The 17,546-nt window shown below is 48.0% G+C and overlaps 1 long non-coding RNA gene across 2 annotated transcripts in view; it reads right to left on the reverse strand.

Annotated features, from left to right (window-relative positions):
- Positions 1-17,546, reverse strand: part of LOC134927119 (uncharacterized) — a 198,698-nt gene that overhangs the window by 78,925 nt on the left and 102,227 nt on the right. The window lies entirely within an intron of this gene.

Below are 17,546 nucleotides of genomic sequence, written 5' to 3' on the forward strand. Positions count from 1 at the left end.
GACATCAGTCTTCACCAAGGTAGCGCACAGCACTGCAGCTGTGCGCCATTGCTCCTCATACACACTTCACTCTCCGGTCACTGAGGGTGCAGGACGCTTGGGGGGGGCGCCTTGAGCAGCAATAAAAACACCTTGTCTGGCAAAAATACCACAATATATAGCCCCAGAGGCTATATATGTGGTAAATATCCCTGCCAGAATCCAGAAAAAGGCGGGAGAAAAGTCCGCGAAAAAGGGGCGGAGCTATCTCCCTCAGACACACTGGCGCCATTTTCTCTTCACAGTGCAGCTGGAAGAAAGCTCCCCAGGCTCTCCCCTGTAGTTTTCAGGCTCAAAGGGTTAAAAAGAGAGGGGGGGCACTAAATTTAGGCGCAATATTATATACACAAGCAGCTATTGGGGAAATTTCACTCCGTTATAGTGTTAATCCCCACATTATATAGCGCTCTGGTGTGTGCTGGCATACTCTCTCTCTGTCTCCCCAAAGGGCTTTGTGGGGTCCTGTCCTCAGTCAGAGCATTCCCTGTGTGTGTGCGGTGTGTCGGTACGGCTGTGTCGACATGTTTAATGAGGAGGCTTATATGGTGACGGAGCAGATGCCGATAAATGTGATGTCGCCCCCTGTGGGGCCGACACCAGAGTGGATGGTTAGGTGAAAGGTATTAACCGACAGTGTCAACTCCTTACATAAAAGGGTGGATGACGTAACAGCTGTGGGACAGCCGGCTTCTCAGTCCGCGCCTGCCCAGGCGTCTCAAAGGCCATCAGGGGCTCAAAAACGCCCGCTCACTCAGATGGCAGACACAGATGTCGACACGGAGTCTGACTCCAGTGTCGACAAGGTTGAGACATATACACAATCCACTAGGAACATCCGTGACTTGATCCCGGCAATAAAAAAAAATAAAAAATAAAAATGTGTTACACATTTCTGACATTAACCCTCTAAAATTGGGTTTTTATGTTGGGGAGAAAAAGCAGGCAGTGTTTTGTTCCCCCATCAGATGAATGAATGAAGTGTGTGAAAAGCGTGGGTTCCCCCCGATAAGAAACTGGTAATTTCTAAAAAATTACTGATGGCGTACCCTTTCCCGCCAGAGGATAAGTTACGCTGGGAGATATCCCCTAGGGTGGATAAGGCGCTCACACGGTTGTCAAAAAAGGTGGCACTGCCGTTTTAGGAACGGCCACTTTGAAGGTACCTGTTGATAAAAAGCAGGAGGCTATCCTGAAGTCTGTATTTACACACTCAGGTACTAGACTGAGACCTGCAGATAGTGCTGCTGCAGCGTGGTCGGTGACCCTGTCAAACATGAGAACATATTAAAGACGTCGTCTTATATATGAGGGATGCACAGAGGGATATTTTGCCGGCTGGCATCCAAAATGAATGTAATGTCCATTCTGTCAGGAGGGTATTAGAGACCTGTCACTGGACAGGTGATGCTGACTTTAAAAGGCGCATAGAGATTCTGCCTTATAAGGGTGAGGAATTATTTGGGGATGGTCTCTGGGACCTCGTATCCACAGCAACAGCTGGGAAGAAATATTTTTACCTCAGGTTTCCTCACAGACTAAGAAAGCACTGTATTATCAGGTACAGTCCTTTCGGCTTCAGAAAAGCAAGCGGGTCAAAGGCGCTTCCTTTCTGTACAGAGACATGGGAAGAGAGAAAAAGCTGCACCAGTCAGCCTGTTCCCAGAATCAAAATTCTTCTCTCGCTTCCTCTGAGTCCACAGCATGACGCGGGGGCTCCACAGGTGTAGCCAGGTACGGTGGGGGACCGTCTCAAAAATTTCAGCGATCAGTGGGCTCGCTCACAGGTGGATCCCTGTTTCATTCAAGTAGTATTTCAGGGGTACAAGCTGGAATTCGAGATGTCTCCCCCCCGCCGTTTCCTCAAATATGCCTTGCCGACAACTCCCTCAGGCAGGGAGGCTGCGCTAGAGGCAATTAATAAGCTGTATTCCCAGCAGGTAATACTCAAGGTGCCCCTACTTCAACAAGGACGGGGTTACTATTCCACACGGTTTGGGGTACCGAAACCGCATGGTTCGGTGTGACCCATTTTATATTTAAAATCCTTGAACACATACATAAAAAAAAAAAAAAAATCAAGTTCAAGATGAAATCGCTCAGGGCGGTTATTGCAAGCCTGGACGAGGGGGATTACATGGGATCCCGGGACATCAAGGATGCTTACCTGCATGTCCCCATTTACCATCCTCGCCAGGAGTACCTCAGATTTGTGGTACAGGATTACCATTACCAAGTCCAGACACTGCCGTTTGGACTGTACATGGCACCGAGGGTGTTTACCAAGGTAATGGCCGAAATGATGATACTCCTTCGAAAAAAGGGAGTTTTAATTATCCCGTACTTGGACAATCTCCTTATAAGGGCAAGGTCCAAGGAGCAGTTGCTAGTCGGGGTAGCACTATTTTGGAAAATGCTACAACAGCACGGTTGGATTCTAAACAGTCCAAAGTCACAGCTGGTTCCTACGACACGTGTACTGTTCCTGGGGATGGTTCTGGACACAGAACAGAAATAAGTGTTTCTCCCGGAGGAGAAAGCCAAGGAGCTGTCATCTCTAGTCAGAGACCTCCTGAAGCCAAAACAGGTATCGGTGCATCATTGCACGCGAGTCCTGGGAAAAATGGTAGCTTCCTACGAAGCAATCCCATTCGGCAGGTTCCATGCAAGAACTTTTCAGGGGGACCTGTTGGACAAGTGGTCCGGATCACATCTTCAGATGCATCGGCTGATAACCCTGTCTTCAAGGACCAGGGTATCTCTACTGTGGTGGCTGCAGAGTGCCCATCTTCAAGAGGGCCGCAGGCTCGGCATACAGGACTAGGTCCTAGTGATCATGGATGCCAGCCTTTGAGGCTGGGGGGCAGTCACACAGGGAAGAAACTTCCAGGGACTTTGGTCTAGAGATGAGCGGGTTCGGTTTCTCTGAATCCGAACCCGCCAGAACTTCATGTTTTTTTTCACGGGTCCGAGCGACTCGGATCTTCCCGCCTTGCTCGGTTAACCCGAGCGCGCCCGAACGTCATCATGACGCTGTCGGATTCTCGCGAGGCTCGGATTCTATCGCGAGACTCGGATTCTATATAAGGAGCCGCGCGTCGCCGCCATTTTCACACGTGCATTGAGATTGATAGGGAGAGGACGTGGCTGGCGTCCTCTCCATTTAGATTATAAGAGACTGAGAGAGATTTACTGGAGCTGACTAGGAGGAGTACTGTTACTGTAGAAGTGTAGAGACTGAGTGGAGAGAGTTTACTAGTGAGGACAGTGCAGTTTACTTTATAATCCGTTCTCTGCCTGAAAAAAGCGATACACAGCACACAGTGACTCAGTCACATACCATATCTGTGTGCACTGCTCAGGCTCAGGCCAGTGTGCTGCATCATCTATTATCTATATATAATATTATATATATCTGTCTGACTGCTCAGCTCACACAGCTTATAATTGTGGGGGAGACTGGGGAGCACTACTGCAGTGCCAGTTATAGGTTATAGCAGGAGCCAGGAGTACATAATATATTATATAGTGAGTGACCACCAGACACACAGTGCAGTTTATTTAATATATCCGTTCTCTGCCTGAAAAAAGCGATACACACAGTGACTCAGTCAGTCACATACCATATCTGTGTGCACTGCTCAGGCTCAGGCCAGTGTGCTGCATCATCTATATATATTATATATCTGTCTGACTGCTCAGCTCACACAGCTTATAATTGTGGGGGAGACTGGGGAGCACTACTGCAGTGCCAGTTATAGGTTATAGCAGGAGCCAGGAGTACATATTATATTAAAATTAAACAGTGCACACTTTTGCTGCAGGAGTGCCACTGCCAGTGTGACTGACCAGTGACCTGACCACACTGACCACCAGTATAGTTAGTAGTATACTTATATTGTGATTGCCTGAAAAAGTTAAACACTCGTCGTGTGACTTCACTTGTGTGTTTTTTTTTTTTTTATTCTATAAAAATAAAACTCATTCTGCTGACAGACAGTGTCCAGCAGGTCCGTCATTATATAATATATAATATATACCTGTCCGGCTGCAGTAGTGATATATATATATTTTTTATATCATTTATCATCCAGTCGCAGCAGACACAGTACGGTAGTTCACGGCTGTGGCTACCTCTGTGTCTCTGCACTCGGCAGGCAGTCCGTCCATAATTGTAATACCACCTAACCGTGGATTTTTTTCATTCTTCTTTATACATACATAGTTACATAGACATCTTCTCTTTATCAACCAGTCTATATTAGCTGCAGACACAGTACAGTACGGTAGTTCACGGCTGTGGCTACCTCTGTGTCTGCACTCGGCAGGCAGTCCGTCCATAATTGTATACCACCTAACCGTGGATTTTTTTCAGTCTTCTTTATACATACATAGTTACATAGACATCTTCTCTTTATCAACCAGTCTATATTAGCTGCAGACACAGTACAGTACGGTAGTTCACGGCTGTGGCTACCTCTGTGTCTGCAGTCGGCAGGCAGTCCATAATTGTATACTAGTATCCATCTCCATTGTTTACCTGAGGTGCCTTTTAGTTGTGCCTATTAAAATATGGAGAACAAAAATGTTGAGGTTCCAAAATTAGGGAAAGATCAAGATCCACTTCCACCTCGTGCTGAAGCTGCTGCCACTAGTCATGGCCGAGACGATGAAATGCCAGCAACGTCGTCTGCCAAGGCCGATGCCCAATGTCATAGTACAGAGCATGTCAAATCCAAAACACCAAATATCACAAAAAAAAGGACTCCAAAACCTAAAATAAAATTCTCGGAGGAGAAGCGTAAACTTGCCAATATGCCATTTACCACACGGAGTGGCAAGGAACGGCTGAGGCCCTGGCCTATGTTCATGGCTAGTGGTTCAGCTTCACATGAGGATGGAAGCACTCAGCCTCTCGCTAGAAAAATGAAAAGACTCAAGCTGGCAAAAGCAGCACAGCAAAGAACTGTGCATTCTTCGAAATCCCAAATCCACAAGGAGAGTCCAATTGTGTCGGTTGCGATGCCTGACCTTCCCAACACTGGACGTGAAGAGCATGCGCCTTCCACCATTTGCACGCCCCCTGCAAGTGCTGGAAGGAGCACCCGCAGTCCAGTTCCTGATAGTCAGATTGAAGATGTCAGTGTTGAAGTACACCAGGATGAGGAGGATATGGGTGTTGCTGGCGCTGGGGAGGAAATTGACCAGGAGGATTCTGATGGTGAGGTGGTTTGTTTAAGTCAGGCACCCGGGGAGACACCTGTTGTCCGTGGGAGGAATATGGCCGTTGACATGCCAGGTGAAAATACCAAAAAAATCAGCTCTTCGGTGTGGAGGTATTTCACCAGAAATGCGGACAACAGGTGTCAAGCCGTGTGTTCCCTTTGTCAAGCTGTAATAAGTAGGGGTAGGGACGTTAACCACCTCGGAACATCCTCCCTTATACGTCACCTGCAGCGCATTCATAATAAGTCAGTGACAAGTTCAAAAACTTTGGGTGACAGCGGAAGCAGTCCACTGACCAGTAAATCCCTTCCTCTTGTAACCAAGCTCACGCAAACCACCCCACCAACTCCCTCAGTGTCAATTTCCTCCTTCCCCAGGAATGCCAATAGTCCTGCAGGCCATGTCACTGGCAATTCTGACGAGTCCTCTCCTGCCTGGGATTCCTCCGATGCATCCTTGCGTGTAACGCCTACTGCTGCTGGCGCTGCTGTTGTTGCCGCTGGGAGTCGATGGTCATCCCAGAGGGGAAGTCGTAAGCCCACTTGTACTACTTCCAGTAAGCAATTGACTGTTCAACAGTCCTTTGCGAGGAAGATGAAATATCACAGCAGTCATCCTACTGCAAAGCGGATAACTGAGGCCTTGACAACTATGTTGGTGTTAGACGTGCGTCCGGTATCCGCCGTTAGTTCACAGGGAACTAGACAATTTATTGAGGCAGTGTGCCCCCGTTACCAAATACCATCTAGGTTCCACTTCTCTAGGCAGGCGATACCGAGAATGTACACGGACGTCAGAAAAAGACTCACCAGTGTCCTAAAAAATGCAGTTGTACCCAATGTCCACTTAACCACGGACATGTGGACAAGTGGAGCAGGGCAGGGTCAGGACTATATGACTGTGACAGCCCACTGGGTAGATGTATGGACTCCCGCCGCAAGAACAGCAGCGGCGGCACCAGTAGCAGCATCTCGCAAACGCCAACTCTTTCCTAGGCAGGCTACGCTTTGTATCACCGCTTTCCAGAATACGCACACAGCTGAAAACCTCTTACGGCAACTGAGGAAGATCATCGCGGAATGGCTTACCCCAATCGGACTCTCCTGTGGATTTGTGGCATCGGACAACGCCAGCAATATTGTGTGTGCATTAAATATGGGCAAATTCCAGCACGTCCCATGTTTTGCACATACCTTGAATTTGGTGGTGCAGAATTTTTTAAAAAACGACAGGGGCGTGCAAGAGATGCTGTCGGTGGCCAGAAAAATTGCGGGACACTTTCGGCGTACAGGCACCACGTACAGAAGACTGGAGCACCACCAAAAACTACTGAACCTGCCCTGCCATCATCTGAAGCAAGAAGTGGTAACGAGGTGGAATTCAACCCTCTATATGCTTCAGAGGTTGGAGGAGCAGCAAAAGGCCATTCAAGTCTATACAATTGAGCACGATATAGGAGGTGGAATGCACCTGTCTCAAGTGCAGTGGAGAATGATTTCAACGTTGTGCAAGGTTCTGATGCCCTTTGAACTTGCCACACGTGAAGTCAGTTCAGACACTGCCAGCCTGAGTCAGGTCATTCCCCTCATCAGGCTTTTGCAGAAGAAGCTGGAGGCATTGAAGAAGGAGCTAAAAGGGAGCGATTCCGCTAGGCATGTGGGACTTGTGGATGCAGCCCTTAATTCGCTTAACAAGGATTCACGGGTGGTCAATCTGTTGAAATCAGAGCACTACATTTTGGCCACCGTGCTCGATCCTAGATTTAAAGCCTACCTTGGATCTCTCTTTCCGGCAGACACAGGTCTGCTGGGGTTGAAAGACCTGCTGGTGACAAAATTGTCAAGTCAAGCGGAACGCGACCTGTCAACATCTCCTCCTTCACATTCTCCCGCAACTGGGGGTGCGAGGAAAAGGCTCAGAATTCCGAGCCCACCCGCTGGCGGTGATGCAGGGCAGTCTGGAGCGACTGCTGATGCTGACATCTGGTCCGGACTGAAGGACCTGACAACGATTACGGACATGTCGTCTGCTGTCACTGCATATGATTCTCTCAACATTGATAGAATGGTGGAGGATTATATGAGTGACCGCATCCAAGTAGGCACGTCACACAGTCCGTACTTATACTGGCAGGAAAAAGAGGCAATTTGGAGGCCCTTGCACAAACTGGCTTTATTCTACCTAAGTTGCCCTCCCACAAGTGTGTACTCCGAAAGAGTGTTTAGTGCCGCCGCTCACCTTGTCAGCAATCGGCGTACGAGGTTACATCCAGAAAATGTGGAGAAGATGATGTTCATTAAAATGAATTATAATCAATTCCTCCGCGGAGACATTGACCAGCAGCAATTGCCTCCACAAAGTACACAGGGAGCTGAGATGGTGGATTCCAGTGGGGACGAATTGATAATCTGTGAGGAGGGGGATGTACACGGTGATATATCGGAGGGTGAAGATGAGGTGGACATCTTGCCTCTGTAGAGCCAGTTTGTGCAAGGAGAGATTAATTGCTTATTTTTTGGGGGGGGTCCAAACCAACCCGTCATATCAGTCACAGTCGTGTGGCAGACCCTGTCACTGAAATGATGGGTTGGTTAAAGTGTGCATGTCCTGTTTTGTTTATACAACATAAGGGTGGGTGGGAGGGCCCAAGGACAATTCCATCTTGCACCTCTTTTTTCTTTTCTTTTTCTTTGCATCATGTGCTGATTGGGGAGGGTTTTTTGGAAGGGACATCCTGCGTGACACTGCAGTGCCACTCCTAGATGGGCCCGGTGTTTGTGTCGGCCACTAGGGTCGCTAATCTTACTCACACAGTCAGCTACCTCATTGCGCCTCTTTTTTTCTTTGCGTCATGTGCTGTTTGGGGAGGGTTTTTTGGAAGGGACATCCTGCGTGACACTGCAGTGCCACTCCTAGATGGGCCCGGTGTTTGTGTCGGCCACTAGGGTCGCTAATCTTACTCACACAGCTACCTCATTGCGCCTCTTTTTTTCTTTGCGTCATGTGCTGTTTGGGGAGGGTTTTTTGGAAGGGACATCCTGCGTGACACTGCAGTGCCACTCCTAGATGGGCCCGGTGTTTGTGTCGGCCACTAGGGTCGCTAATCTTACTCACACAGCTACCTCATTGCGCCTCTTTTTTTCTTTGCGTCATGTGCTGTTTGGGGAGGGTTTTTTGGAAGGGCCATCCTGCGTGACACTGCAGTGCCACTCCTAGATGGGCCCGGTGTTTGTGTCGGCTACTAGGGTCGCTAATCTTACTCACACAGCTACCTCATTGCGCCTCTTTTTTTCTTTGCGTCATGTGCTGTTTGGGGAGGGTTTTTTGGAAGGGACATCCTGCGTGACACTGCAGTGCCACTCCTAGATGGGCCCGGTGTTTGTGTCGGCCACTAGGGTCGCTAATCTTACTCACACAGCTACCTCATTGCGCCTCTTTTTTTCTTTGCGTCATGTGCTGTTTGGGGAGGGTTTTTTGGAAGGGCCATCCTGCGTGACACTGCAGTGCCACTCCTAGATGGGCCCGGTGTTTGTGTCGGCTACTAGGGTCGCTAATCTTACTCACACAGCTACCTCATTGCGCCTCTTTTTTTCTTTGCGTCATGTGCTGTTTGGGGAGGGTTTTTTGGAAGGGACATCCTGCGTGACACTGCAGTGCCACTCCTAGATGGGCCCGGTGTTTGTGTCGGCCACTAGGGTCGCTTATCTTACTCACACAGCGACCTCGGTGCAAATTTTAGGACTAAAAATAATATTGTGAGGTGTGAGGTATTCAGAATAGACTGAAAATGAGTGTAAATTATGGTTTTTGAGGTTAATAATACTTTGGGATCAAAATGACCCCCAAATTCTATGATTTAAGCTGTTTTTTAGTGTTTTTTGAAAAAAACACCCGAATCCAAAACACACCCGAATCCGACAAAAAAAATTCGGTGAGGTTTTGCCAAAACGCGTTCGAACCCAAAACACGGCCGCGGAACCGAACCCAAAACCAAAACACAAAACCCGAAAAATTTCAGGCGCTCATCTCTACTTTGGTCAAGTCAGGTGACTTCCCTACACATAAATATTCTGGAACTGAGGGCCATTTACAATGCCCTGAGTCAGGCAAGGCCTCTGCTTCAAAACCAGCCGGTACTGATCCAATCAGACAACATCACGGCAGTCGCCCATGTAAACCAACGGGGCGGCACAAGAAGCAGGATGGCGATGGCAGAAGCCACAAGGATTCTCCGATGGGCGGAAAATCATGTGTTAGCACCGTCAGCAGTGTTCATTCCCGGAGTGGACGACTGGGAAGCAGATCTTCTCAGCAGACACGACCTCCACCCGGGAGAGTGGGGATTTCATCCAGAAGTCTTCCAAAGGATTGTACACCATTGGGAAAGGCCACAGGTGGACATGATGGCGTCCCGCCTCAACAAAAAGCTATAAAAGATATTGCGCCAGGTCAAGGGACCCTAAGGCGATAGCTGTGGACGCTCTGGTAACACCGTGGGTGTACCAGTCGGTTTATGTGTTCCCCCCTCTGCCTCTCATACAAAAGGTACTGAGAATAATAGGAAGGCGAGGAGTAAGAACGATACTCGTGGTTCCGGATTGGCCAAGAAGAGCTTGGTACCCAGAACTTCAAGAACTTATATCAGAGGACCCATGGCCTCTGCCGCTCAGACAGGACCTGCGGCAGCAGGGGCCCTGTCTGTTCCAAGACTTACCGCGGCTACGTTTTGACGGCATGGCGGTTGAACGCCGGATCCTAAAGGAAAAGGGCATTCCGGAGGAAGTCATTCCTACGCTGATTCAAGCCAGGAAAGATGTAACTGCAAAACATTATCACCGCATATGGCGGAAATATGTTGCTTGGTGTGAGGCCAAAAAAGGCCCCAACAGAGGAATTTCAACTAGGTCGATTTCTGCATTTCCTACAAGCAGGAGTGTCTATGGGCCTAAAATTAGGCTCCATTAAGATACAGATCTCGGCTCTGTCGATTTTCTTCCAGAAAGAACTAGCTTCAGTACCTGAAGTTCAGACATTGTAAAAGGAGTGCTGCATATTCAGCCCCCGGTTGTGCCTCCAGTGGCACCTTGGGTTCTCAACGTGGTGTTGAGTTTCTTAAAATCACATTGGTGTGAGCCACTAAAAACCGTGGATCTAAAATATCTCACGCGGAAAGTGGTCATGTTATTGGCCTTGGCTTCGGCCAGGCGTGTATCAGAATTGGCGGCTTTGTCATATAAAAGTCCTTATCTGATTTTCCATATGGATAGGGCAGAATTGAGGACTCGTCCCCAGTTTCTCCCTAAGGTGGTATCAGCTTTTCACTTGAACCAACCTATTGTAGTGCCTGCGGCTACTAGGGACTTGGAGGATTCCAAGTTACTGGACGTAGTCAGGGCCTTGAAAAATTATGTTTCCAGGACGGCTAGAGTCAGGAGAACTGACTCGCTGTTTATCCTGTATGCACCCAACAAACTGGGTGCTCCTGCTTCTAAGCAGACTATTGCTCGCTGGATTTGTAGCACAATTCAGCTGGCGCATTCTGCGGCTGGACTACCGCAGCCAAAATCTGTAAAAGTCCATTCCACAAGGAAGGTGGGCTCATCTTGGGCAGCTGCCCGAGGGGTCTCGGCTTTCCAACTTTGCCGAGCTGCAACTTGGTCAGGAGCAAACACGTTTGCTAAATTCTACAAAATTGATACCCTGGCTGAGGAGGACCTGGAGTTCTCTCATTCGGTGCTACAGAGTCATCCGCACTCTCCCGCCCGTTTGGGAGCTTTGGTATAATCCCCATGGTCCTTACGGAGTTCCCAGCATCCACTAGGACGTCAGAGAAAATAAGATTTTACTCACCGGTAAATCTATTTCTCGTAGTCCGTAGTGGATGCTGGGCGCCCATCCCAAGTGCGGATTGTCTGCAATACTTGTTTATAGTTATTGCCTAACTAAAGGGTTATTGTTGAGCCATCTGTTGAGAGGCTCAGTTATATTCATACTGTTAACTGGGTATAGTATCACGAGTTATACCGTGTGACTGATTGGTGTGGCTGGTATGAGTCTTACCCGGGATTCAAAATCCTTCCTTATTATGTCAGCTCGTCCGGGCACAGTGTCCTAACTGAGGCTTGGAGGAGGGTCATAGTGGGAGGAGCCAGTGCACACCAGGTGACCTAAAGCTTTCTTTAGTTGTGCCCAGTCTCTTGCGGAGCCGCTATTCCCCATGGTCCTTACGGAGTTCCCAGCATCCACTACGGACTACGAGAAATAGATTTACCGGTGAGTAAAATCTTATTTTTTCTTTGCATCATGTGCTGTTTGGGGATTATTTTTTAAAGTGCCATCCTGTCTGACACTGCAGTGCCACTCCTAGATGGGCCAGGTATTTGTGTCGGCCACTTGTGTCGCTTAGCTTAGTCACACAGCGACCTTGGTGCGCTTCTTTTTTTTAAAGCTGAAATTCCTGCAGAGTAAGGAGCACAGTTGCAGCGTTGTCTGAGATAAGGCATAGGGTGGGTTCAGTGTCAGCTCCCATATGTATGTACAGGGTTCTCATGGTATGGCTGCAGTCACGGGTATCAGCATCACGCCAGTAATATGTCACTGAAACGTGTGAACCCCTGGCTAAGAGTAGGGTAAGTGTCTCTGACGTGTGCAGTAGGTGACTATGTGGAGCTTGGATACATGTAATAGAGCAACTGGAACTTTGGGGTCTATGTACTAAGCCTTAAAGAGAGATAAAGTGGAGAGAGATATAGTACCAACCTACCAGCTCCTGTCATTTTTGAAACACGGCCTGTAACATGGCAGTTAGGAGCTGATTGGCTGCTACTTTATCTCTCTCCAAGGCTCCGTACATAGACCCCCAAATCACCAAGCAGTATGTCACAGGGACAGGTTCTCGCTGATTCCAATCTTAGCAGGAGGGTGGTGGTGGGGGGGTGTATTCCAAAGTTGGGAGCACAGGCGTATCTAGAGAGGAGGGGACCCGTGTGCAGTCTCCATGTGTAGGCCCCTCTACTCTCCCATCCCGTAGCCGGCAGCGGCAGACGGCGGCGCTGTTAGCGCTCTGTCTGAGCACTAGAGACTCTTGCACAGTGCCAGAGTCTACAGGGCATGCGCAGGTCTCCGAAAAAATGGCGCAACGATTATTTTATCGGAAACATGCGCATGTGCTGTAGACTCTGGCAATGTACCAGAGTGCTAACAGCGCCGCCGTCCTCCGCTACCGGGTACGGGACGGGAAAGAGCCCACATACGTACACTAGAAAGGTGAGTATAGGAGAAATGGGTGCAGTGTGTGCGATGTGGGCCCCCCCGTGACTCAAGGCCCCGTGTGCACCACACACACTGCACCCATTGTAGATAATACGCCACTGGTTGGGAGGCATCGGGTCCAGCCATGACCTATAGGGAGTATTGACTTGTTGAGAATGGGGGCCACTAATAATGTTGTGCCTATGGGCAGCCCGACCCCTAATTTCGCCCCTGCTGACCTCTCTCCCACCGTCAGCTCTTTGCACCCATAGGATGGCGGGGCTGTAGTCTCCTGCAGTACTGCAGCTCCCACACAAATAGTGACACCTTGTGTTTGGGGGGCATCACACTTGTATTCTGTGTCGGAAGAAAATGTTGTTGACTCATCGATGCAGAGGCCGGAGAGACAGCTTCCTAGGAGGGGTTGTGGTTGTTAGGTCGTCCCTCCCGTAGATGTCTAACCCTAACCGTCTGCATCCTCAGAATGTTGACATTTCAGATGTTGACATTGTGAACATGTCGGCATTCTGAGAATGTCAACATGGAGCCTGTTGACATGTTAACTCGTGTCGACATTCTGGTCTTGATATTGTGTTGTCCACATTAAAGGGGGAATTCAGTTGTTTTATTGGGCAACCAAAGTAATATGCGTCGGTCAGAGCAATTCAATTGTTGCTTTGTTTAGGTATCCGTTACTTTTGTTACACCAAAAAGCTCCGGTTCTAGCCGTGCAAAGCAGCTAAACATGGTGGTCATTCCGAGTTGATTGCTCGTTATTTTTTTTCGCAACGGAGCGATTAGTCGCTAATGCGCATGCGCAATGTCCGCAGTGCGACTGCGCCAAGTAAATTTGCTATTAAGTTAGGTATTTTACTCACGGCATTACGAGGTTTTTTCTTCGTTCTGGTGATCGTAGTGTGATTGACAGGAAGTGGGTGTTTCTGGGCGGAAACTGTCCGTTTTATGGGTGTGTGCGAAAAAACGCTGCCGTTTCTGGGAAAAACGCGGGAGTGGCTGGAGAAACGGAGGAGTGTCTGGGTGAACGCTGGGTGTGTTTGTGACGTCAAACCAGGAACGAAACTGACTGAACTGATCGCAGATGCCGAGTAAGTCTGGAGCTACTCAGAAACTGCTAAGAAGTGTCTATTCGCAATTCTGCTAATCTTTCGTTCGCAATTTTGATAAGCTAAGATTCACTCCCAGTAGGCGGCGGCTTAGCGTGTGCAAAGCTGCTAAAAGCAGCTTGCGAGCGAACAACTCAGAATGAGGGCCCATGACTTGAGTCTTTGTCGCAAAGCAAAATGACAGACCGTGTCGCACATTTCTGCTCGCAACCTCTGCAGAATGCAAGCAGAAATGTCGGTGCCAGGGGCACTCATGCCTTAATGGCAGAACAATTGAATAGCTGCCGGTGGGCGCCATCTAGTGGCAGCGGCCCAAACAACAATTGAATCATCCTTCATGAATATCAACATTTCACTGAGACCAAATCCCCTAGGAGGACGCACAATCTTCCAGAACACCAACCCGTTAGCATTGCTGTCTCACAGCACTGAAGTCTCTTGTTAATTTCCCACTAAGTCCATATATGTGTGGAGTTTGTATGTTCTTTCCATGTTGCATGGGTTTCCTCCCAGTGCTACGGGTTCCTCCCACAGACCAAAAACATGCTGGTAGGTTAACTGGATTCTGACAAACAACCCTAGTGTGTGTGTGTGTGTGTGTCTGTGTGTGTGTGTGTGTGTGTGTGTGTGTGTGTGTGTGTGTGTGTGTGTGTGTGTGTTTGAACAGTATGTACATGTTATAGGGAATATGGGGGTGATTCAGAACTGATTGCACGCAGGCGTTTTTTTGCAGTGCTGCGATCAGGTAGTTGCCGCCTAGGCGCCTACAGGGGGAGGGGGTAGTTGATGTGCGGGGGTGCGAATGCTTGTGAGAAGAGCTGCACAGCTAGAGCCGGCCCTAACCAATATGATGCCCTAGGCAAGATTTTGGCTGGTGCCCCCTAGCACCACCACTGGTTCCGCCTCGGACCTTGCACCTCTTTCCCAGCACCATCACCCCTCACCCATAGCAGTCCTTATTTTGGTGTTTGTACCACCTTTATTTTAAATAGGAACAGTTCGCACATTTGGCGCACAGCTCAAAAAGGGGTGTGCTTTTGCTGGCAAGGGGCATGGCCACACAATAGAAACCCCAATTCCAATTACGCCACACAGTACTGCAACTTCATTCACATTTTATCATGCGATAGTGTCCATAATTCATATTACATCCCACAGTAGTATCACTTTACCTTATAAACGTTACTCCTCACAGCAGAGCCCCTCATTCACATTACATCACACTGAATTGCTCCTTATTCACATTACACCACACACTATTGCTCTTTATTCACATTAGATGACACAGTAGTGCCCTTTCTATACGCAACGCCACATAGTAGAGCACCTTATACACATAATGCCCGACATTAGTAATGCATTTATATACAATTCCACACTGTAATGCCCCTTACACATATGAGACACATTATTAATGTCCTTATAAACATAATGTACCTTACACATTATGACAACCTTTATTAATGCCCTTTTACACAAAATGTCCCTTACACATATGCCGCACATTATTAATGCCCTTATACACATAATGACACACATAGTGTCCCCTACACATTTGCTGCACATTATTAGTGATCCTATACACATAATGACACACATACAGTAAATCAGTAATACCCTGTTACACATATGCCACACATTATTAATGCCCTTATACACATAATGACACACATAGTACCCCTTACACATGTTGCACATTATTAATGCATTTTTACATGACACACATAATGCTCCTTACACATATTCCGAACACTACTGCACAACCAACCCACTCACATGCACACAGCACTCACACTGCCACTAACACTGTGACCTCTGCCTCTGCTTGGATACAGATGTGTCCTCACAAATCTTGCATCAATGCTAACGTCGGGTACCTTTTTTTTAATGAAAATGCATCTTATTTGCATTGCTATGTGGCTAGGATGCACAAGCAGCTTCTGCTGATTAAACTGATATGCAGCATGCCTATATACTGTGTGAGACTGTGGCTGTATCTGCATATGAAATGCTACATACAGAGTATAGGCATGCCGCATATCATTTTAATCAGCAGAAGCTGCTGATGCCCCTAGGCATATCAAATGCCCTAGGCAATTGCCTAGTTTGCCTATGCCTATGGCCGGCTCTGTGCACAGCTCAGGACTTACTCAGCCGCTGCAATGATCCGGCCAGGAGCTGACATCAGGAAACCTCCCTCCAAACGGCTGCACACGCCTACGTTTTTCCGGACACTCCCCAGAAACGGTCAGTTGACACCCACAAACGGCCTTCTTCCTGTCAGTCTTCTTGCGATCGCCCCTGCGATCGCTTTCTTCGTTAAACATGACGCTGTCCGGTGATCCCCGTCGCCGGAAGCGACATGCCTGCGCTTTGCGGAGCATACGCATGCGCAGTTCTGACCTGATCGCAGCGCTGCAAAAAAAAAGCTAGCGTCCGATCAGGTCTGAATGACCCCCATAGACTGTAACCTCCCCTGGGGCGGGGACTGATCTGAATGGACAGATATTTGCGCTCTGGTATCTGTGTGCGCTATATAAATAACTGTTAATAAAATAGAAAATATATTTTTCTCACTGACACTGATCCATATAATTTTTTAAACACAGGGATCTATGCACTAAGGGGGACATGTACTAAGCAGTGATAAAAGTGTAAAAGTGAGCCAGTGGAGAAGTTGCCATTGGCATCCAATCAGCATTGACGTAACATTTATAATTTGCATACTATTCAAGTATACAGAGCTGCTGATTGGTTGCCATGGGCAACTTCTCCATTGGCTCACTTCTCCACTTTTATCACTGCTTAGTACATGTCCCCCTAAGGCCTTGGAGAGAGATAAAGTGGAGAGATAAAGTACCAGCCAATCAGCTCCCAACTGCCATGTTACAAGCTGATTGTTTGGTACTTTATCATTCTCCATGGCTTAGTGCATCTCTACCCCAATGAGTGTTATGTACTTCTCCTCTGCATTACAGCTGAAGCTCTGGTAATGAAAAGCTGAGAATGCAGTCAGTTGAGCTGCTGTGACAGAACGACCCCTGTGCCATGAACCGAATAATCTAAGCAGTGCATTCCTTCATGGCATACTTGCCTACTCTCCCGGAATGGCCGGGAGGCTCCCGAAAATCGAGTGACCCTCCCGGCCCCCCGGAAGAGCAGGCAGTCTCCCGATTTGCGGGGTCCCCTCACCCCGCCCTTGCTCTGCCCCTATCCCACCCTTGCTCCGCCTACGGCCCACCCCTTGCTTTACGTCACAGACTCCCCTGCCCACCTGCTGAGCCGACCTGGCTGCTCTCTCCCGCAGTAAGCAGTCAGAATGTCGGTGAAAGGATTCGCCCCTCTATTCTTTAACCCTCGATGTGATGGCCTCTCAGACGTCTGTGAGTGTAAACCTTCATGCTATGAGTTACATGCACAACACAAGCAGTAAAGATTCACACTGTTTATTTAATAAATTACAGCGTACTATATAGAAAAGAAACATGGGTGTATACAATATGTGCAAGCATATGATTGGATAAATAGAAGTAGCATACGACATTACATGCAGGATATTTTAGTAACACACAGAAGTAACAGTTTTGATCTGGTATGTAATTGTCCTTGAAGATAAGACACACACAAGCCTTATATTATATGAACAGACAAAGGCATCTTGTAGAGAGTGCGTACGTGTCTATTCAAACACATAACAATTCATATAGCATGTTTAACCCTTCAATCCCCTCTTAGAATCATGATTGTTATATGACATGATTCTTAAGTGAGGCTCCTTTCTTGTTCCTCCAGTTCTTGAGATATTGGACATAATCGTCGGGTCCCTTACTATCAGAGGAGGTGACAGGACTGGTGGTTATATCATAGTACATCAGGGCCTTATCAATGCCTTTGGAGGTAAGTTTCTTT

The sequence above is a fragment of the Pseudophryne corroboree genome, chromosome 5 (assembly GCF_028390025.1).
Source record: "Pseudophryne corroboree isolate aPseCor3 chromosome 5, aPseCor3.hap2, whole genome shotgun sequence".
NCBI classification, from domain to species: Eukaryota; Metazoa; Chordata; class Amphibia; order Anura; family Myobatrachidae; genus Pseudophryne; species Pseudophryne corroboree.